At 36.6% G+C, this 23,520-nt stretch overlaps 1 protein-coding gene across 2 annotated transcripts in view; it reads left to right on the top strand.

The window, feature by feature from the left end:
• Lsamp (limbic system-associated membrane protein) overlaps window positions 1-23,520 on the top strand; it is a 604,798-nt gene that overhangs the window by 185,338 nt on the left and 395,940 nt on the right. The window lies entirely within an intron of this gene.

The raw sequence follows: 23,520 nt of genomic DNA, 5'->3' as shown, positions 1-23,520 counted from the left end.
ATGTAAAATGATAACCATTGATAATTTCCTACCATTTTGTCTGTAATTTGCTAAGTCCCCCCCTATTATTATGTTATCCTTCTTTTATTCTTTAAAATAAAAAAAGAGAATAAAAAATAAAAACAAAAATAAAACATTAGAAATGATACAGATTTTCACTAGACAAAATGGTAGAAATTCACCAGTGGTTGTTGTATTGCATATTGTCTTCAAATTAGTTGTTCAGATTACCAGATATAGCATGCAAAATTGGTCAAAAAGAAAGAAAATTGAGCATTAACTGTTCCTTTCAATAAGCCATTAGACATCATTAGTATAGCTATCCTAGCAAACCTTCTACATACATATATATTTTCCCCTTTCTTCTTTCTTAATACTGCTAATACTTAAATAAAAGTATAGCTGTCTTGGTTACTTTCTTCTTGCTTGAGCAAAATATCCAACACCTACAAGTTAAAGGAGGAAAAACTATTTTTAGCTCACAGTTTTTCGAAATTTCAGTCCATAGTCAGCTGGCACCAAGGCAGAGCAGCTTGGGACAGGGAAGAGGAGAGAAAGTCCATGGTGTGGCAGGTAGGAGGCAGCAAGACTTCTTTCTTTCTTCCTTGTTTATTCCATCCAGATTACAAGCCAGCCTATTGGGTTGGGTATTCCCACACACAGGTTGGGTATTCTCTCTTCAGTAAGTTCATCATCCACACAAAAAACCATGCTAAACCAATCAGTGAACTAATGGAGTATCACTCAACTGTGATCCAGTCATTCCCAAAAGACCCACCTGTAAGCATGGGAGGATTTTTTGGGGGTACATCTACATATGAACCATAAAAGAAGCAAAGGAAGTATATTTCTGATAGAATGAGGTCATTTTTGCTTATTCATTTATTCAAAATATTTGTTAAATGCCTAAAGAAAATGGAATATGTTTATTTTGCAAATTTGAGTTTCTTATAGTGGTGCTGGAAATTATAAACAAACAAATGAGTAACAATATGTGCAGATTATTAGTACAGAATACTGTGTTAGAGAAAGTTAATTTAGTTAAGTTGGTCATACTGAAACAAAGAGGAAAATGACAAGCAGGATCCAAATACTCAGTGTTTGGGAGGAAGAATATTCCAGATGCTAGGAAGAGTTTCTACTTTGTAATTTAAATTGGTAAGCATAAGGGAAATGGTGGATGCTTGGAGGAGAAGATGAGGTCTCCATGAAGGACATGCTGGTGGCAGGACTTTCTGGTAGGCAGTGGGAAATATATCTGGTTACAAGTTGAGGAATTAGGTCAATGGCCATAAATGTGGAAATAATCATACTATGGAGAAAAATTGATATTTCCATATCAATTTCAATAGTTAATCAATTTCAAAAATAAATTTCAATATCATTTGGGTGTTGGCCGAATTGATATTTCAATATTATGGTTAAAAATGAAGGAGACAATTTTAAAGGAATAAAATAAGGATTATAAGCAATATGCCGAAGAGTTGAAAGAGGATAAGACTGAGAATCAGAGCAATACTGGTCTCCAGGGAGACTTCTTGGGGACTTAGTAAAGACAGATTGACTTACAAGTGTTGAACTGTAAGGAAAGAAATCAAAGCTCTTTCACTGAGAGTCTCTATTTTGAAAATGTTTGGGACATTGACTTTAGAGCAGAGATGTAAAAATTTAGGAAATCTACTATAGAGGGGAATCAGTAGGAAAAAAACCAAATAGTCCATTCCATTGAACTTATGTTACTATCTTCTACTTTTCTACCAACTGTTAGATTTAGAATTTATAAATACAAAGTTTTTAATTGTGAATCTTCAAAAGTTTTTAGTAGATTAAATCTCACTTTAAGTTCAAAATAGTTGTTGGAGGAATGAAGTATTAGAAATGTTACTTGAATTTGCTCTTCCATATCTTCTTACTCCAATCCCACAGACATTAAGCACAATATAAACATGGAATATGTGAAATAAACACAGGATGCACCGAAACACTGGTGCACCTGCACCAAGATGCTTCTGTAGCCCCAACTCTCTTCAGATTTCACAGACATAGAGTAAACTGTTAATAGGAATTATTGATCCCTCCTTGTTTCAGGGTAGCTAGTTCAAAGGTAACACATGCATCTAATGGTTAAAATGTAAAAACTTAGAAACTTCCAAATAGTTCAGATTTTGGATCTCTTAACACATGTTTGGGCTCGGTCTCAGTTCCTTGACAATTTGCTAACATATGGAAGGTGAAAAATGTAAAAAATAGAGTAATTCACTTCTTTCCAATGCTAAAGTATGGCAGTTCCAGCATGGTTGTGTCCTCAGATTCAGCGCTCCTAAAGCTCTCCTCCTCCCCTATGGAAGGAGTTGGGCACACACGGAATAAAGCTCCCAAGTTTCCCCTCTTACACAGGCATCTTACCAGGGTATGCCAGTGGAAGACACACTGGAAAATTAAAACAGGGGAAAGGAACAGCTAGAGTTTTTCTCTTTCTTTCTTTGCCTTGAATGGTATACTGGTAATCTGTGGAATCTTTTGTATGTATGGCTCCAGCTCCCCAAGAGGAGCCTGCATGGCCCAGCTTTGGCCTTTGGGTTCAGGCAATACCCTTTTTTCTCTTTGTGTCTGCAACTAGAGAATAGAAGCTGCTTTCTGCTGTGGTTTCTCATTTCCATCAATCCTTTGTTTATCAAGCTCCTATGTTGCTTTCTTTGACTTTGAGAATTTTACAGGATTATATTTTCTTGGTTGGACCTTGACCAACTCAATAATACCAGGAGCATACTGTAAGGTAAGGGATCATCATATTTTAATCCATATTGGAATAGAATTCAGTAACCATTTGGAATATTTTTTCCTGTCTCTGATGCAGGACAGAATGCAAGTACTAGAACTATTTCTTAGAAGCAACCTTAAGGTATTTTCTTTTTTGTGTTAAAATTCAAGTTACACAGGTGGCACATACTTGGGCAACAAAGAGCAGGACACAAGGAGAGCATATTTATTAGAGGAAAAAGAGTAGAACCAAAGGTTCAGAACCAAAAAAAAAATCATGAAGAGAAAAAGTATTTGGAAAGAACATTTTAGAAATGATTATGGGGTGGTAAAGAAAGTAAAACCCAAAAGAAAGAAGGAATAATGGGAAAGCAGGGGACCTGGAAAAGAAAAGAGTCTTTTATCAAAGAAAAAAGATGAAGCTGACACAAAAAATGCCCACATGGATGCTGTCCCACTTCTGCAGGGCTACTGGGCCTGCCTAGAGCATCCAGAAAGCTTTTAAATTCCAGTTCATGACCAGCTTTTTCCTTTCCCCACATCAACCTGCTAATGCCTTTCTAATAATTACCATTTTTGAAACTATTTTGGCTGTTAAAAATGTTTCTTTTTAATAAGCTGATTAAAAGAGGCTGCTCATTAGCATAAGCTCTTTGCTGTTCAGCCTTCTTCCTAATTAAAAGTACTCATCTGTGGAGACCTCGATTTTTCCTTTCTCTCTGTGATAGTTGTTTTGGATAGTTTTTCCTCAACAATTTGGTTTTCTTACTCTGTTTTCTTTTGGTAGTGCTCTGTTCCTGTATTCTATAGAGATAGAAACAATTGAGAAAATACCAACTGGAGGGAATGTGCAATATGAATATTTGAGCGAGGTATGGGAGACACACCCAGGTGGATATTAAAACTAAAGTGGAAGCTCTCTTATGGAAATTTTATCAAATTTACTGGTTTGTAAGTTACCAAAAGTGATACGTAAAGAGGAAAGTTCATGGATTCCAATTTCCTGTTTTTGGATAGGTTTATATCCCCAGTATTCACTGATATGATCTTGGAAATCTTCCTTTTCTAATAGTGACTATGGAGAGGGCCAGTGTTTGGAAGCTTTTCCAAGATGGCCCTAGAACAGTGATGGTGAACCTTTTAGAGCATTCAGTGATACAAACATCTCACTGGGGCACACGTGCCACAGGTTCATCATCACTGCACTAGAACATGCGTGTATGCATTGGATAATTGGGTGCACCCAACCCTCAGAAATGGTCTCCAGCCTGGTATGTGCCTAGGGAACTTGAGAAACAACTTCACCATGGTGTTATCATAGTTTTGTTTGTTTTGTTGGGCAAAAGTTTTTCTTTTTAATGTAAAGAAAAATACACTGTACAATAGGAACGTTTTCCCATAAGGAGTATATTAACAGGAAGAATAGTCTATATGAAACTTAGAGCTAAGGAAGCAAAAAAGAAAACAGAAATGTCTGTGTCTACATGTTAAGGAAAATAAGTTTTTAAAGATGACATAAGTTTTCCTGTATACTTGATGTGGTATATTATTTAATGCTTAACATTATTTGCTTTATAGATCTGCTTAAGAACCTGATTTTGAAATGACTGCCTTCTCATATCTGAAAAAATATACATTTGCCGATAATTTTTCATTCAGTAACTTAGGGTTCACAAATGCCTTAAAGTGCCAGGCTCAGTGGACCTGAGATTGAGGATATTTAATGAACTTCTTTTCCTGGTTCTGCCAACTGTGTGGCTTGAATTTTTACCTTAGGCTTTCATCTCATGCTCATCAAGGGTAATTTTAATTGAAGTTCTTCTTCTGTAATGAAAGGGGTCACATTGTGCCAACCTGACCTAATACAAATGTTGTGATTTACTTGTAAGATGTAGATCCTAATGTGGATTAATAAGATAGCATTCATACTTGCCTGCACGTTACTTTGTTTTTTTTTTAAATCTTGCTAGTGTGGCTTATTTCCCTGACCTTTTGAATTCTGCCCTGATAAACAAGGTATTGTTTTGGTGCCCTCAGTCACTCCTAGGTATTCTGCAAATTAAATATCTGTTATGTTTAATTCATTTAAAAATTTAAATTATTTTCATGTAAGGTACAACTTGTAAATTTATTTGCTGAATTCAATAGTCTATTACTTATTGCATTTTGCTTTATGTCTAACAATTTAACAATAAGTTTCCAGGCTTTCAATCCATGCTTCTATTTTTTAATTTCACTAATCTTTTTCTCTCTGTCTTAAAAAAATATGTGGATAATATGTTCTAGAGTTTTAGAACTCTAGCTATAATTCAAAAGCCTCATGATTAAGGAAGTCAATTTAGATTTCTTTAGTTTGGCAAGCTTTTTGAACATAGAAACATAGCTTTCTGTGTGTGGGGGGGTGCGCAGGTGCACGCATGCACAATTGCACTTGTATATGTATGGCGTATCTTACTACTTGAACATTCAGCAGCCTATGCTGACTGGGAACAAAGCCATGCACTTTACTGTGCCCTATGCAGAAGTATATATATTTCATAGTCCTATAGTGAGGTCAGCAACTTTCATAGAAGAGAAACTGAAATAGAGTCTCTTTATACTAGATATAGACTATCACAGGTGACATAACACAAATGCATGTCTTCTTCACATAGTTTCTAAAATTGTACCGATGTCTAGCCAGATGGGGAGAACTAAGGTGAATTCACTCTCACCTCGTGAATCATCAAAACCTTGTCAGTTGGGTTATGGCTATAGTATGTAGTATTGATGATGCATGGGATCAGAGGGAAAATAAAAGCACATAACCCCGTCTCTTTCTCAGGCTGCAGGTACAGTGATTTAGTACTGTGACTTGCTTAAAAAATATAACCCATTTCACCATTTCATTTTTATATTGAGCACATTTCCCGTTGAAGTAAAAAAATACTTATATAGATATGTAATCACCTTTCAGGTTTATCTTTCTTTAACTAATTTTAGAGGAAGGCAGGGTAACTGAATTCCCATAAGCTGATTTTATCAGACCAAAGCAAGAGAGTTTACAATGTGACATAGTAAGACAAGTAAAGAGCTCTTTTTCGTGATCTCATGCCTTTGTTTTATGGGCATAGTGCACCCATGCAGTGGACTGTCAGGCAAGTGCTGCAGACAGGTAGATTCAGAGAAAGCTTCTGCCTACCTATAATCCCATATGATGACCGTGTACAACAATGAGTATTTAAGTAGATCACAATTATGCAGACATACTGAAAAGGTCAGAAAGATTTTCAAAATATAGAAAGTCGGAATGTTTGGTGCATCCTTGAGGGGAGCCCACCACTTGGTACGAGAAAACCAGGAAAGCTCCAAAAGGTCTGGTGACCAACATAGGGATAGTGGTGAAAACTGACTGCTCGGATTACCGTAATGCACACATCATTCCTCTAGGATGAACGTTCACCCTCTGGGCTTATGCTGCACCCCAAGAAACATTTTGAAATGTTCAGTGACATTTGTTGTTATCAAAATTTACTGGAAGAAGGGAAGGACACAATGGCCCTCAGTGAATAGACACCAGAAAAATGCTGGTAAACATCCTGTAACATACAAGATTGTCTTTCTCAATAAAGAATTACCCTAAAATGTCGATAGTGCCTAGGGTGAGAATCCTTGCTTGAGAGGTTTGCCTGTATGGGCTCCTGGGTGATCTCCACCTCCAACTCTGTGTCTCTCCATCAGCTCTACACATATAGGTGAACTTGGTTTTTGTGCTGCTGAGTAATTCAGTTTAAAAGCCTGAGCTTTGGCTGGTGATTTAGCTCAGTGGCACAGCGCCTGCCTGGCAAGTGCAAGGTCATGAGTTCAATTCCTGGTACTGGAAAACAACAACAACAACATAAATAAATAAATAAATAAAAGCCTGAGCTTCATAATTAGGCCAGGGTCTGTGTCCTGTTCCATAGCTGTGTGATCTATAGTCATTTAATGTCCTCTCTGAACCTCAGCTGTTTCATATATGAAATACGGCTAACAGTATCTGTGGCAAAGACTCAACACAAATGTAAGTTTTCAGTAAGCGGTGCTGGAAACAAATGAAGGGTGTGGAAGCAGGTAGCTTGTGATAATAGTTCCTCTGTGCTTTAGACTCACAAGCGTGCATGGAACTCATGCACTTGGCACCATGCTGGGTGATCCATTCCATATTTCATTGCTTGTATGTATTGATAAATCTTCATGCTCACTGAGATAACAGAGACAAAATTTACTAAGTTACTAATAATCTGAATGTTGTACTTAATTTCTAGCACAGTGAAGAAAGATTGGTGCATTTTTCTAAGATAACAGAAACGTAAAAAAAAAAAAAGAAAAAAAAAAAAACGGGAAAAAAAAAAAAAAAAAAAAAAAAAAAAGAAACGTATTTCTTGCAGGATCTATGTGTTGATATTCACACTGGTGCCGGGATCCCGTTTGTCTTGCTTGAGTCTTTGTGAGGAAAAGGTAGAGAGCAGACGGTGGAGTTGATTAATAAGTTCAACTAGGCTGGGTTTCATAGTCTACCTAAGTTGTATTAAGATGGGTTGCTAAAATCATCATCAGAAAGTCATTTTAGTATATTTACTTTTATCTTCCAGGCTTTGAAATGGCTTATATCATTTTATCTATCTATCTATCTATCTATCTATCTATCTATCTATCTATCTATTTATCTATCTTATGTACCTATGTATCTCTGTTAAGTGCTAAACCCTTGGAGACAGAATTTTTGGCATAGATGACCTTATAAATCATCTAGTGTGGTTCTTCTGTTTTATAAGACAAGGATTCTAAGGGCCATACAGCTGATGTAACATGTTCAAAGTCTAATTCAAACATCCATCTAAGCACTTGTTGAGTTCATATAATACAGTTCATCCAGATATCTGAAGATAAAGGACTTTAAACAATGGGTACTATGATACTAAAGAGAACTTCTGGGATTATAAGCTTTTGACTAAGCCTCATGGAATGAACAGTAACTTGTTGAATTATCACCTCTTATTCGGTGTCCGCTAAGATCTGGGGAACTCTTTTCTTTCTGCCTATCTTGTAGCCTGGGACTATGAGGAAGCTGAGGCTCCGTGATGTGTGGTTTAGCATTTCAGAAGTGAAATCAAGTGGATACCAGTGATAAGTGAGACTCAAGGAAAAGGTCAGAAATTGTACACTGAGCATGGAGAATGACTGTCTTCATTTTTTTAAAAGTGTTTGCTCCTTTTTTAGAGATAATGTGAATCTCGAAAGATAGAAATTGAAAGCAATATACTTCAAGGTTTATACTACACATTACTGGACTAGAAGTGAACCCTTTGCCCAATCTTTTAACAAATATGACGGGTCATTTTGGGCTTTTGTGTTTTAAAGAAAATAAACAGTCCACTTAAAATAATGAATTAAGATTTCTCAAAACATTGTAGGGAATAAGAAAATAATTCTTTGATAAAACAGTAGAGATAATACAGAGTTTCACTAGACAAGATGGTAAGAGTTCACCATTGTAATTTCATTGCATATTGTTACCTTCAAATCAGTTGCTCAGACCACCAGACACAAGCATGCACAATCGATCAGAACATAAAAATGATAAACATTAACTGTTCATTTCAATATACCATCTGACATCAGCAATACAGTTATGGCAGCTATTCTTACATTGGGTAGTCTGAGCAATGTAGTTGAGGATAGTGATATGTAATGTAATAACCACTGTTGATTCATATTATTTTGTCTTGAGACTTTGTATCACTTTGAATGTTCTTGCTGTGATTTGTTTATGTTTGTGATACTGGTACACTGCTACTGTTCTATTTCTTTGTTTATTTCTCATTTACTACTCTCTTTAAAATAAAAAAAATTAAAATAATGAATTAAAAATTTAAAATTCTCTTCGGAACAAAACATGCCTGCAGAACAGTGAAAAATTATTTTGGAGAGAAATAAAGTAAAAATATATTTTTTTGCTACAAAGAAAGGTTTTTTCTTTAGTTGTCAGAGTATCAGGCTCCACTGTGTCTTATCTTTTATATTTTGATAATTACAAGATAGAATAAAGAAACACAAGCTATGCATAGTTGCACTGAGTAAAATAAGCAACCAAATATATTTATTGAGCATTAACTACATCACAGCTTGTATTTTCATTTATATTGATGTCATGGTTTGGCGCTTATTGCAAAGGCCAACAATATAATATAGGACACATATTTGATAAGATTATTTGTAATAGTCACCCAAAGAATCATATACAAGAGAGTGCAGGAAATCTGTCCACACACTACAGTCCACAGAATCCAGCAGAGGGTCTGGATCCCACGATCATGTCCTGCACGAGTCCAGCTGAAGACCTAGAGCCCATAACAATGCCTCCCACGAGGCCAACTGGAGTTCTGGAGCCCATAACAATGGCTCATGCAGGCCTATTTCGTGGATCTGCACTGGGAAGGCCCATAGGTCAATGGTGAAATCTAGGAAGTCTATGCCAGCAAGAAAAAGCATATGGGCTATCAGGCTGAGGGATCTGCTCTGGTGCCAGAAGGGGATGCACAAAATAAGAAACAGAGCTCCTCTGAAAAGTGCGACAGCCATCCTCAGCAACAGTGAGGCCCCAAGCTCCTCCGATGATCAGGACAGCTGAGTTCCCATCAGGGAAGCCAGTGTGTTAGGCTTCTCCAGAAGACAGGCAGTGCACCATCTTCCCTTCTCGAACCAGGAAGTGATACTCAAAGTGAGGACCAGAGCTCCCCCAAAGTGAACTGAAGCTATTCTCAGTGCCAACAAGGTCCCAAGCTCCTCAAAGGATGAAAACAGCCAAGTTCATCAGGAAAGCTGGCAGAACAAGCTCCTCCAAAAGAACCAACGTTCTTTACAGCTTCCACCAGCTCCCAACAGCTTTTCTTCTTCTTCTTGTTCTTCTTGGTCTTGTTCTTGTTCTTGTTCTTCTTATTCTTATTCTTCTTGTTCTTGTTCTTCTTCTTCATCATCATCGTCTTCTTCTTCTTCTTCTCCTCCTCCTCCTTCTCCTCCTCTTCCTCCTTCTTCTCTTTCTCCTTCTCTCCCAATAGCTTTCCTTTTTGTTGTTGTTCTTGTTGTTCTTGTTGTTGTTGTTCTTCTTCTTCTTCTTCTCCTTCTTCTCCTTCTCCTTCTCCTTCTTCTTCTTCTCCGGTCTGTCTCTTATGCTGTTGGCAGTGATCTTCAGGTGGGCCTCCCACAACCAGCAGCATGCTTACTGAGTTCAACTGGATGTTATAAGCTGACTACCAGTTAATCAATCCAGTACAGTTGATAAGTGTGTTAATGAATGATCTTTAGAAGTGAGATCTAAAATTTCAAAGATTTTTTTTTTAGTCTAGAACCCAATATACTTTCTGTATTAAGATATGTAGGCAAGATTTATCCTATAGTTTTTAACCCACAGTTAAGACCAGAATATATAAAACACAGAAATTATGGAGGATGTCTCTGTGTAGTAAGATCATTTACTGACTTTATTTGATCTAGAAAAACAGGCTTTTAACAATAATTCTCAGAATTTTATGAAGTGCACCCAAAAGTGGTACATGTTTAAAGGAAATTTTATTTTCCTTTATTGATGCATAATGTTGTTTTCTTTACTATCAGTTAAGAAAGGAAGATTAAGAGGTTAAGTTATTTCAGATTTAGGACATAGTAACATGCCTCCCTCTTCTGTATTTTCATGCATGTAGACCAAAATAAGAATTTTGAATTTTGGCTTGAGTGTCATTTCTATTTTTTTGTATACCATGAAGGTATATCTTAAAACACATCTGTTGCAATATCTGTTCTGCAGATATACAATTTTTGATACATTAAAAATTATATGTATCTGTCAGAAAACTTTGGTACATAATGCCTTAAATTCTTTCTTACATTTCTATCTAGGCTATAAATTCCCTGGTAAATCTTGAAAGCAACCTATATGTCTATAAACCCATGAATGGATAAAGAATATGTACTTATACACAATGGAATAGTATTCTGTCATAATGAAGGATAAACTTAAATCATTTGTAGAGAAACGGATGCACCTTGAGACTATAATGTTAAATAAAATACATCAGGTACACAAGTTTAAATATCATATGGTTTCTTGCAAGAGAACTCTAAAATACAGAAGAGAGCAAAATAAAAACTAAATAATAGGAAATAGGGAAATACGTCTTTTGAAAAATGGAAGGGGACCAGGAAATAGAAAGAAGGAGGGAGAGATAGAGGAGGGTAAGGGGATGAAAAAATAATTAAGAAGTGTTATGTACATGTTATCAGCTCCACATGAGGAATGCATTCATATACTGCAAAACATGTCCTAATAAATATAAAAATTGACAAGAAAAAAATCTGAAGGAATCCACATGTTCTAGGAAACTTAATTTTGGACTTTACATTCTACTTCAGAATTGGAAGTAGTGAAAACAAAGATTTTTAAAGCATACCTCCTTCGGTTTGTAATATGAAGAACCCAGGTACTCATGCCCTCAATTCAATAGTGGAGAATTAAAAATGCAAATTCAGAAGTAAAGATAAATTTCACTTTTCTGAAGAGACCCTGGGTTTTTTTTTTTTAAATCTTTCTGTTAATACTTTCAGGCTAAAATTTATTTCTTTTCAAATGAAATTATTCCATCAGGTTATAATAGGTAGCTCTGATATTAATTTTGTGATAGAATTTTAAGTAAGAACAATTTTCCTTTGGCAATAATAGCATTTAATTGATGAGTGAATGCAGGGATGAGTGAATGCAGGGATGAGTGAATGCAGGGATGAGTGAATGCAGGGATGAGTGAATGCAGGGATGAGTGAATGCACGGATGAGTGAATGTATGGATGAGTGAATGCATGGATGACTGAATGAATGTATGACTGAATGGACGAATGAATGAATGCATGGATGAATGAATGCATGGATTCATGAATGAATGGATGACTGAATGAATGGACAAATGAATGGATGGATGGGTGGATGAGTGAGTGAATGAGTGAATGAATGGGCAAATGACCTCTCTAAGCTGGCTCCCATTTGCTTCGCTGTGCTTCTCTTGCAAATTCCTACTTATTGTCTATTAGGCAGCATTTGGTCATTTCATGACTTATTTTCTGTGTATGTCTTCTCTTTCTTTCTTTTTTATCCTAACATTCATACCCCAAGACTATTTAAGGTGAAAAATGAATGAGCTTACATTCTCCAATCCATGGGATCTGTGATTAAACCTCTAGAAATGTAAGAATAGCCCCTACTCCACATGCACAATGGGAAAGGACTGCATTGTCACAGGAAGAATATGCATCAAGACAGGCTGCCTCCTGTGTAGTCAACCCAAAGATCCCTGTACCACTGTGCCAACCCTGAAGGTATATGAGCCAGTGGCAGCACAGGTTCCAGCTGCCAGTCAGCAGTTCTCTGCTTGGACAAGATTGTATGCTCAGTGCTTCAAGTGGAGAGTTTACGAAGCAGTCAGCAGGAGATTTTTCTGCTGCTCATAGAGCATGTTGTTATGCCTTCTGGAATGGCCGGGAGAGAATCAAATAAGCCATGTGACCATTAATAGACAAATTGCAGTGTGGAACTTACAGAGGTCACAGGATATTGGTAATTCACCTTAAACTATAAACTAAAATATGCTGTCATTTGTACTCTGGGCCATTTTTCCCCACACTGCTTCCTTACTTTAAGCACATCTTTCCTCATACGTATAAGCTAGTCTATCATTTCTCAATTAAAATATGGTTACATATTTTCTCTTGCATGTGCTCAGATGTTCTTAACAGCAGCTTCTGTTTCTACAAGGTTCTAAGAAATGATTAAGAGCAGCTAGGGAAAGGAACCAACTGTGTACATTAGCTATACATTGACATACATCACAAAGGCAAGTAGGGGGCATTAAATAAATTCTCCATGCTTGCTAATTTCTTACTAAAGTGGCAAAAGAATTCTTCCAATTGGTTGGATCTTCTTTCAGTTTGAATAATTCAGCATCTGCTCGCAAGCTCATCTGACATCCGTCAAACACAGCTAGGATCATTTAACCTAATAGTGCGACTTTTTCTGAGTTTAACACCTGTGCTTATCTGAGAGGAGGTCCTTCCCTGCCTCAGGCAAAAAATCTACCCTGCTACTTTAAGAAAGAAAAAAAAGAAGAAAAGCAAGAGAAAGAAAGAGAGAGAGGGGAGAAAGAGAAGGAGAGAGGAAGGAAGGAAGGAAGGAAGGAAGGAAGGAAGGAAGGAAGGAAGGAGGGAGGGAAGGAAGGAAGGAAGAAAAGCTCCTCAGCTCTTTCTTTCTCACACTTAACTAGCTGAAGCTAAGATTGATTTTCCTTCCTTGAAAATTGTAGGTTCTACACATCCAAGCTAAGACCTTTATGAAATATCTGGGCAAGTCCTATAGAGCTGAACTGACTGGCTGCAGGCTTTCCTTCTGGATATTGCATGGATCAAGTGAACATTTTTATCTAAACATCTGAGGTTTAAGGGATTTTTCACCAAATTCCCTTGTGCAAATATATGGCTTCTCTTATTCATCCAAGCCCCCCAGTGGATACCTAAAACCTCAGAGAGTACCAAACTCTAGTTATACTGTTTGATCCTCCAGATGCCTATAATAAAGCTTAATCTATAAATCAGGCACAATAAAAGAAAACAACAATACTGAAATAAAACAATTATGACAATATACTGTTAGAAAAGTTATGTGCATGTGAAGTGTCTCTGGAATTGTTTTCTTGAACTGTGATGATGCAAAATGAAACAGCGCCTGCAGGAAAAGCTGAGGAGAATAAATGATGTAGGTATCATGACGTAGCCTTCAACTCCTACTTGGATAAAAGTACTGTAATACTGCCAAGAGGATTTGTTAACCAAGTTAGTTGCTAAGTGTCTAGCGGGGGAGAAGAATCTGCCCTGTGCATGTACCATGGTTGACCAGGGATAAATGAAACTACAGGAAGAGAAACGGCAGATGGGGGGATAGACTACCATACAGATGGTTTTACTAACTGAATGTCAATTTAACCTTAAATCCATGAGTCTAATTTTACCATCTGTGGGACTGAGAACAGAAGGAGAAGAAGTAGTCATATGGTCACACTTACTATGGATTTCTTGGAAAGCTATTACCTGGTGATGCTAGTGAAATGGCCCCCAAATATGGAATAGTTGTGAAATTTGGAGGACTATTTTTAGTAATTTGAGAGAGCTGAAAGCTCTCCAGCCTCTCTTCTCATACAGCCATCAAAGCCCATACACAGCGGTGTCAGCTTAGCACTTACTTCTGCATATGTGCTGATTTCATGCACCACAACCAAAGCCTTAACTTTGAAAGATGAAGCAGATACTGACTTCCCTTTATAAGCTGTGGGACTATGTTTCTGGATGAAAATGGAACAGAAGCATACATAAGGCCCAAGGCTTCACTAGGTATGATTTCTAACGTGTTAAGCTCTATAGAACACCAAAAAAGTCTGCCATATCTTGTTTGAATTCCAGAGCGCCAGGGAAAACCTAACTATTTACCCACCAAGAGTATTTTCTACCCCTTTGACAGCAAACTTAAATACGTAAAGTTTATGTGCTCTTACTCATGGTCAAAATTATTTTCTCTTTAACTGTCCACTTTCCTGGGTTCACTCTTTCCCTAAAATCATTACTGGCTTCTCTGATTCACAGTGTCCTTTCTCTTTACCTGAACTCACACTTCACTTAGCAAGCCCTTTAGTCCCTCGCTGCTCACTTCTGAGGGGCCTATGTGACCTGACATTCATTTGCCTTGTGAATGGATCAATTCTTGGAAGAAAACAGCTGCGCTTTTTCACTATTTCTTTGGCTTCTTCAAGCACAAACATCGTCTTACGGTACATATGAGGATCTCATTGGGCACCCATTTATTGAATAATTGACCACTGGTCCTCTATGAACTTTAGGACATTTAGTAACACATCACACATTACATAACTGAGAAGAAGCTGTGGTCCTCAGAAATTGGAGGCAAGTTCAGAAAAATCAATTCGGAGGACACTGAACTTGGCTTTCAGTAAGCTCTTATGTCAGGGCTGTAGGAAGCAGTCAAACTCTTACTCGAGCTGTAACAATCATTTCCAGAAGTATACCCTGTAGAAAGAAGCAGACTTTTAGTGCATTAAGTGTTTTTAAAGAATCAAGCATCAAATCTAATTAATAATAATATAAAAGCCAATTTCACACCCCATTACTCTAAGCAGTCTAAGACATGATAATTGGAGGGGAGCTTAAACAAACATGGGTGTTCGTGTGGGTGGTCCTCATAGTGACCTATGGTCAAATCGAGGAAACTGTAGTTTCATTGTATTTCTCTATCAGCTGATCATTTTGGGCTCCATTAACTCAGACGCTAACACAAAGCAGAGAGTCAGAAGGAATTTGAAGGCCAGCCTCCTCAGTTTGCTTCATTAATAAGGCTACAAACTCTGCAGGTTCCCCTTCCCTCTACTCCTCCCTTTCTCTTTCTGTCTCATTTGACTGAAGGCAATTCATCTCATTTTAATTAATTTTTACTTGCAGCATTATCACCCTGAGTGTAAAGGCAAAAAGTTTTTTTTTTAATTATAAAGCTAACAGTATTAATTACTAGTACAGTATATGCATCGGAGCAGGAAAGCGGAGTGGGTTCTGAGGAGAAGAGGCAGCGAGTGCCGAACATTTCATCAGCTGGAAAAGGCTTAGTCACAAAGGAGAAAGCTTTCTATGGTAACAATACAAAGGCTGTCTTTACACTGATTGAGCCACTGTTTAATTGAAGGTGACATCGCCAGAGGACCGGGGATAGTACTATTGCGTTACAGGGAAAAGGTTATTCATAGAGAGTCTCTCTGGACTTCCTGCTGGGCCTTCTGTCAGAGAGAAACCAAGAAATCAAACAGGTTTGGAAATTTGTGAAAGCAGGTGCAAAAGCACAGCCATGCATTATGTCTAAATGTAACGTCAAACCTCCTTCTTTTTACCATCATTTAGTTCTTGCTGTACTAATGAAGAAACAGTCTCCCGATGGGCTAAGATGCTAAAGTCTAATGGCTGATACTTAGAAGAGAGACCTGGCCAGTGCTGAGGTTTCTAAAATGAGAAAGTTGCGGTATTACCCAGGCAAAGACAAGCAAAGGTGCTCTACCTGCAAGTCTGAAAAGCTCGGTATGGACCTCACCGCAGAGCTCTCCACTGCTGAGGACAAGTGTCTATATTTTCATAACTGGTGTTTGACAACTGAAATGTGAGGAAATAACCTCTGCCACATTCTAAACAGCTGACAGAACAAGTACACAACTATTTTACTCCAATTCTTCCTTAGTCTTCTGCCAAAGGATTACATACAATTCTGGACCTGTCCCCATAGTTTCCTCCCAGAGATCTTCCCTTGGAGTGGGTTCTGAGAGAGTTGTTTCCAAACATTTCTATAAAGCTTGATTATAATCTTCCTCCCTCATCTGTCATTCTGATCTCTCTAGTTCTCTTACCCTCTCTTTTTCTCCATTCTGTGTTCCAGGCAAAAATTAATAAGCTGTAAACATGCTTCTGAAAACATGTATCATTTGTCAATCTGAATCTTTTTAAGAAGAAAAGGAATTTGCACTCAGAATTTTTATAGGCTCCTCATCTCAAATTAGTAAAAGACATATATGACCAAAATATTGCAAACATCATATTAAATGGGAAAAACAGAAAGCTTTCCCTCTAAAATGAGGAATAAGACAAGAATGTCCACTATCACCACTCCTGTTTAACATAGTTCTTAAAATAGCAGCCAAAACAATCAGACAAGTGAAAGAAATTAAAGAAAAAAATAAAGGAAAGGGAGAGGTCAAAATATCATCATTTGAAGATGACATGATCCCTTTATTTACAGGACACAAAAGTTTCAACTAAAAAAACTCCTAGAATTAATAACTAAATTTGTCATAATACCAGGACACAAAGTCAAAAACAAAGATCAGTAGCATTCTTATAAATTAAAAAGGTATTCACTGATGTAGAAACTAGGAAAATGATATTCACAGTAGCATCGATCAAAGTTAAATACTTAGCAACAGACCTAACAAGGAAGTGAAAGGCAATGACAGTGAAAATTACATTACTCTGAAAAAGGAGATTGAAGAGAACATGAGAAAATGGAAAGATATCATGTTCCTGGGCAGGCCTAACCAATAGAGTCAAGATGCCCATACTTCCAACACTGATACAGTAAGTCTCCAACTTAGGAGCAAGTTCTGTCTGTTCTGGGAAAAGGTTAAGTCAGAGTCTTTCATAAGTCTGACCAAGTGAGTCTTGTACACCTCTGACACAAATATACAGTGTATATTGTTTTGTGCTTCCTAGAAGTGTCCTCCGCATCACCACTGCTTTTCTGCTTGCTCCTGGACATCCTGAGCTCCGATTGATCACTGTACTACTGTACATTATCACACTGTGCAGTGAGCGCACAGCAATGCAATTGTGACAATGTCCAGCACACACTTGAGCTGCTGTCATGATTTGTTTGCATCTAAGAATGTTCCTAGAGTGAAGTCCATTTGTATCTGGGTAATTCAGACACATACATACATTCAATGCAATTGCAATTAAAATACCAATATATTTCTCAAAGATCTAGAGAAAATAATCCAAAAGTTCATGTGGAACCAGAAGAGACCCAGAATAATCAAAGCAATTTGGATAGCAATAACAAAGCAGGAGGTATCACAACTCTAGATTTAAAGTTATATTACAATGCTACAGTGATAAAAATGGTATGGTACTGACAAATGTACATCAATGAAACTGAATAGAAGAATCAGAAACAACCCTTGATATATTCAACTATTTGATCTTTGGTAAAGGATCAAAACACATGCACAATGGAGGAAAGCTAGCCTCTTTAAAAAATGATGCTGGGAAAATTGGATGTCTGCATGCAGAAGTTCAGTGTAGATTCACATATCTCACCATGTATTAAACTAAAGTCAGTGTGAATTAAAGATCTAAATGTTCAAACAGAAATACTAAATCTGCTGGAAGATAAAATAGGTAAAGCTCTTGAACTGTAGTCAGGTGTAGTGTAGGCAAGGACTTCTGAATAGAATACCAAATGGCACAAGAAATAATATTGAAAATCAACAAGAAAGATCATATCAAATTAAACTGCTTCATATATCAATGCAAACAACCCACAGAGAGAAGAGAGAATCTACAGAAAAGGAAACATTTTTGCTATCTGTTCCTTAGACAAAGGACTAACACCAAAAGTAAAAAAAGAACTCAGAAAAACTCCAGACTGCCCAAATAAAAGACCCAATCAAAAATGGGTATCCAAAATGAATAGGCACTTCTGAAAAGAAGTGCAGATGGCCAATAAACACATGAAAAAACTGTTAATCATTGATGAACATTATGGAAATGCAATTTAAAACAGTATTGAAATACTGCCTTACCCAAGAAAGAATGGCTATGAAAAAATCAAATATTAAATGCTGATGAGGCTGAGGAGAAAAAGAAATCATTATTTATTGTTGGTAAGAATGTAAACTAGTACAACCAGTATGAGTGGTGTTTCCTCAAAAAACTAAAAATAGAAATTCTATCTGACTCAATTGTTCCCCTTTTAGAAATCTTCCTGATAGAGTTAAACACATAATATTACAGTGATACATGCATAACCATGTTTATAGCAGCACAATTTATAACAGGTAAACCTTGGAACTAGCCTATATATCCATCAAAATGAATATATAAAGAAAATGTAATATTTATGCCCAATGGAGTACTGTTCTTCCATAGAAAAGGATAAACTGAAGCATTCATACAGAAATGGATGCACCTTGAGACCATAATGTTAAGTGAAATAAATCAGACACATAAGTTTAAATATTACATGGCTTCTCTTATATGAGAACCCTGAAATATAAATGAAGAGTAAAATGAAGGATACATAATAAGAAGTAGGGAGATCTCTTTAAAATGGGAAGGGAATCAAGAATTGGAGGTACCAGAGAGAGATCGGAGGGGAAGGGGGCAAAAAAGAATGTAAATACGTTATGTACATGTACAGATTCCTCACAATAAATGTAATCATTACGTACTAAAACATGTACTAATAAAGCATGTAATTAAAAAAAATTTTACAGTCCTTGAAATTGCACATGAGTCTTCTTTAGCAACCCTACCAAAGATATATATTTCATCTTTTTTTTCAGTTTTGTCTACTTTTTAAAATTTTATTTTTATTAGTATATGTTTCTAATGTGTGAAGTACAAACATAAACTAATACTTTTATTCCATCTTAGAATACTATTATTAAGTCTGCATTGATTTTCCTCTATAGATATAAAGTATGTTATACAGGTTTTATGCAACAGAAGCATTTGTCCTATGAGCAATGAACTTATCTACAAATTTAAAAAAGGATGTCTGTAGAAACAGCATGTCATTAATCCAAATGACTGAATTATAAATTAGATTTTCACATTTTGTATATTGTGAAGTCTCTGTAGGTATTCATTGTCACATGTTCACTTCATGGTATCCAATATTAAGTTTATCTCTAACCTATCAAAATTTAAAATAAGCAGGAATTTCCAACTAATTTTAGCTCCATGGATTTTATATTGATGCGAATTTAGACTTTATTCATGACTATCCTGATATATTATGGCTTCTCTATTTTCCTTAAATAAGTAAATGAATCATCTGTTTTCATCAGGGTGATTTGAGAGACAAGCATGTGTTTCTGTTCATTTTTCTTTGAATATCTTAATTTGCTGGAGTAATTAAGCAATTCTTAATTCTTCCCAAAGAAACAATTCTTCCCAAAGAAATTCTTCCCAAAGAAACATTTTCAGGAATACTTCCAGTGTCTCATTTGGTAAAATCTTCATGGAAAACCAAAATTAAAAAAAAAAAAAAAAACAGAGAAAATTAATTGCTGGTTATTTGATTTTTGTGAAACAGGACAATTATTTGTATTTGAATCTTGTCAAATGCAATTGTTTATTAAAATCCTAATGTGTTTACGGCTCCTCAGGGCACTGTGATGGACTGGATGCTGTGTAAGAGGTCTCTCGTGTTATCATCTGAAAACACCTGTAGAGAATTCTGGACAGGGGCTGGGGATTTAGCTCAGGGCACAGCACCTGCCTGGCAAGCACAAGGTCATGAGTTTGATTCCCGGTACCGGAAAAATAAATAAATAAATAAATAAAATTTTAAAAAAAACAAAAAAAAAAGAGAGAGAATTCTGGACAAGATAGTGAACACACCTCCTGCTTTTCCCGGTGCCTCCAGCTCCCTTCACAACTCAACAGGAGATTAATTCTAATCTCCCTTTGAAAGTTCAGGCCAGTTCTTTATGGTGCCCACATGTGATTTATGTGACAAGTTTTCCAAATGAGAGTATTAGAAACTAATCTGCCTTATTTAACCAAATTATTGAGAACAAAGTAATTACTATTAATAAGAATAAAGTGACTACTACAACTAGTATAAAAAAATAGCAACAGTAATAAAGGTCGTGGTGATTTAACAGCAGGTATGTTTTATTTAGTGTTTTGTCTTTACACTATTGTGTTAAATTAATTTTGAGGCCAACTGAACTGTCCTATCAGGCAAACATTGTTAGTACCCTCATTTTACATTTAATGGAATTGAGATGCAGAGAATTAAGTGCTTTGTCCAACATGAGATGATAAACAGTGGTGAAACCTAAACTTTATCTTCATCTGTCAGACTCTAGAACTTGTGTTGTAACTACTGTAGTTATACTAATTCTGATATTGTGGTTTTGTGATTCTCTTCGACACTCACAAATCTTTTAAGAATGAATAATCAATGGCTTAGACTTGGCACTATTCATTTATAATCACCTCCTATCAAAGGTGAAGGCACAAAGGGATATCTTTTCTACTACTCTGAACCCTCTTCAAGAAGATTTTTATTTATTTGTTTTTTTGGGTTTTTTTTCCAGTACTGGGAATCAAACTCATGACCTTGCACTTGCCAGGCAGGCACTGTGCCACTGAGCTAAATCCCTAGCCCCGAAGATTTTTCTTAGAGCATGTATAATAAGGAGAATTTTTTAAAAATTAGATTTCTAAAAACAAATAAACATGATGTTCTGGCTCCTTTATTTTGAAATATGTGATAAACTAATCTTTCCCGTCCCCTATTTGGGGCTTAGCTTATACTGCCTTGTAAAAAAAAAAAAAAAAAAACCACATGAACCAACTTATGATCACTATGTGTAACATATGCTAATGTGTTTAAGTAATGACAGCCTCATATATGATTCATATGAATTAGTCAATGTAGAAAGTCTTATATATGCCAAGTAGGAATATCAATTCCATATGTGAGCTGTCATCCATAAATTATTCAATACAGTGGCAAACAAGAAAGAGGAAAAGAAGAAAGGAGGGATGAGAAGAGAAGAAAAGAAATGAGAGGTACAAAAGGAGAAGTAAAATACAGGAGATGTGGAGGAAAAATTCTACTATGAGAGGAAAAATACTTTGGTCTGAAAAATATTTATCAGATGTTAGTGAGGCAAGGTAAACATGGATTTTGCATATATGTTGTACAAACATTCCTCACTGAGTGACCCACCTGCTTAATGACTTTGGACTTACAACCTGCCACTCAGACTTACCAGTATGTCTTTTCACTTTTTGTACAGTTCCATACGTATTGTTTATATAACCTCACTGTCTTTTCTTTGTGCAATACCACTTGTTTATACAGTGAACCCTTGAAATTCATAGGGGTTATATTCCTAGAGCACCCGCAAATTGTAAAAAACTGCAAATTTTAGATATGGTGAGAAAAATGCTCATATATGCTTATTTTTATAGTTTAAGCCATAAATATGCTATGTCTCCTACAGTTATGTAATTTAATTTAAGAAAACACTGTTTTAATAAAGTTTTGGAAGGTACAGGGCATTTTAGCAGCATCTTGGGGATCTCAGAACTTTAAGAACAAAATCCATAGCTACACGTGGTTCAACAACCTGTTAGGATGCAGGAATGCTGGTGCATCTGTCACAGATGGGTTCCAGGGCAACAACCAATCAGTAGCAAGGAGAACTGAATAATGCTCTGGGGTTGGCTACTTGTAAACCTCCACCAATAAAGCAATTAAGGAGGATATTTTTGCTTTCAAGGAAATTAGAAGGTGCGTTTCTGAGAACAACAATTGTTTCTAGGTTGTAAGGTAAGATCCTCCAACCACTGAGGCTGTGAACTCTGAATCATGACCTTGCTGAACTATACTGTACAGTCCTGTAATTTTTGCCTCTTGTACAGTACAGTACAGTTTTATATTTTTGTTTGTTATACACTGCAGTATTGTGTGTAAGTTTTATGCAAATGAAAGCAAAATCATCAAGTTGTAGTTTCATTTGACTATTTCTTTGTTCTGAATATTGTAAGGTACATACTATGTCCAGTTCCTCATTTAGTGACCAATTCAAGGAACGTCCTAGTCACATGAATGGAAGTCTGTCCTTAAGCAAGGGATTTCTGTACGCATTGATTTAGCACATTTATTAACTATCTAATATGTGCCTTGTGTTGTGCTAGATAAACAGTAATGAAAGAAACAATGGATGCAAAGCTCAGCGCCAAGTGACGAAAGTCAATTATAAGGCAAACATGTTAGATAAGTGCTATGGTGAAAATGTAGCTGGAAGATATTCCTGAAATTTTGTGGCCACATGAAGTATTTAAATTGACACCAGAGAGATGAGAAGATTCTCCCTAATTAAAGAACAAATGCGTATGTTATATTTGAAAATGTTCATAATTCAGCAAAGTCATTTTAAGCATCCTGAATGAGTGACTGATGATTCAGATGTTTCACTACAGAAGGGGTTAGTTAGTTAGTTAGTGTGAGAGGAACTTGGCGAAACTGAAATTCCCCCAAAGAATCCTTTAATGCCTTATGTGATAGTGATAGACACAATTAGGACAAACCTCTGACTGCATAGTTCTAAAAACTTACCCCTGACTTTCAATTTGTTGCAGAGTGTAGGGAGGGGAAGGAAAGGGCTGCTAAGAAAGGAAGTTGAGTGGTTCTGTGAGTGTAGGGAGGGTGGGAGAGGGAATCCGTGGAGCCTCGTTCTTCAGAATCCACTGCAGAGAGGACTGGAAAGACGGAGTCTTCCAAATGTAACGATGGCAGCTGTGCACTGTATGAGGCCCCTCTGTGACACGCTTACATTACACACACACACACACACACACACACACACAGAGCCCTTGAAGGAATTACAGACTGTCAATTATAAAAGTATAAAGAGAAAAGCAATACTAACTATTCTGAACATGCAAGTTTCCATACTCTTGAGGTCTTGAGTAATATTCCAGTGATCACCCTGTAAATTCTGTAGGTCAGAGAGATGAGATCGCCGAAAGATGGTTATGAAAACAGTTTGTGGTGATGAAATAGGACAAATGAACAACCCTGCCTCTCTGGCAAAGACAGAAATGGGAACTAAGGAGTACCTGAAAGAAAATTTCATTTGTTGCAATCACCTTTCAGTAGAGGAGAAATAAATAGCAGTTTGTAAAATTTTGGTCTTGCTGCTCTGCCCTCATAGAAAATCTGCTATCATCAGAAGCCAGAGGAAAGGTTATCGTGTGAAGACTTAACCTTGAACCATGAGAGTAACACAGTCTGGTATCTGAAGTCCAGGAGTATAAAAGTGGGTTGGGGTTAGGGTATGTGTTCCAGGGTTG

Source organism: Chinchilla lanigera, unplaced genomic scaffold, assembly GCF_000276665.1.
Source record: "Chinchilla lanigera isolate Chin_1 unplaced genomic scaffold, ChiLan1.0 scaffold00026, whole genome shotgun sequence".
Classification (NCBI taxonomy): Eukaryota; Metazoa; Chordata; class Mammalia; order Rodentia; family Chinchillidae; genus Chinchilla; species Chinchilla lanigera.
The sequence above is the reverse complement of the archived record's forward strand: the minus strand, read 5'-3'. Positions and strand labels throughout refer to the sequence as shown.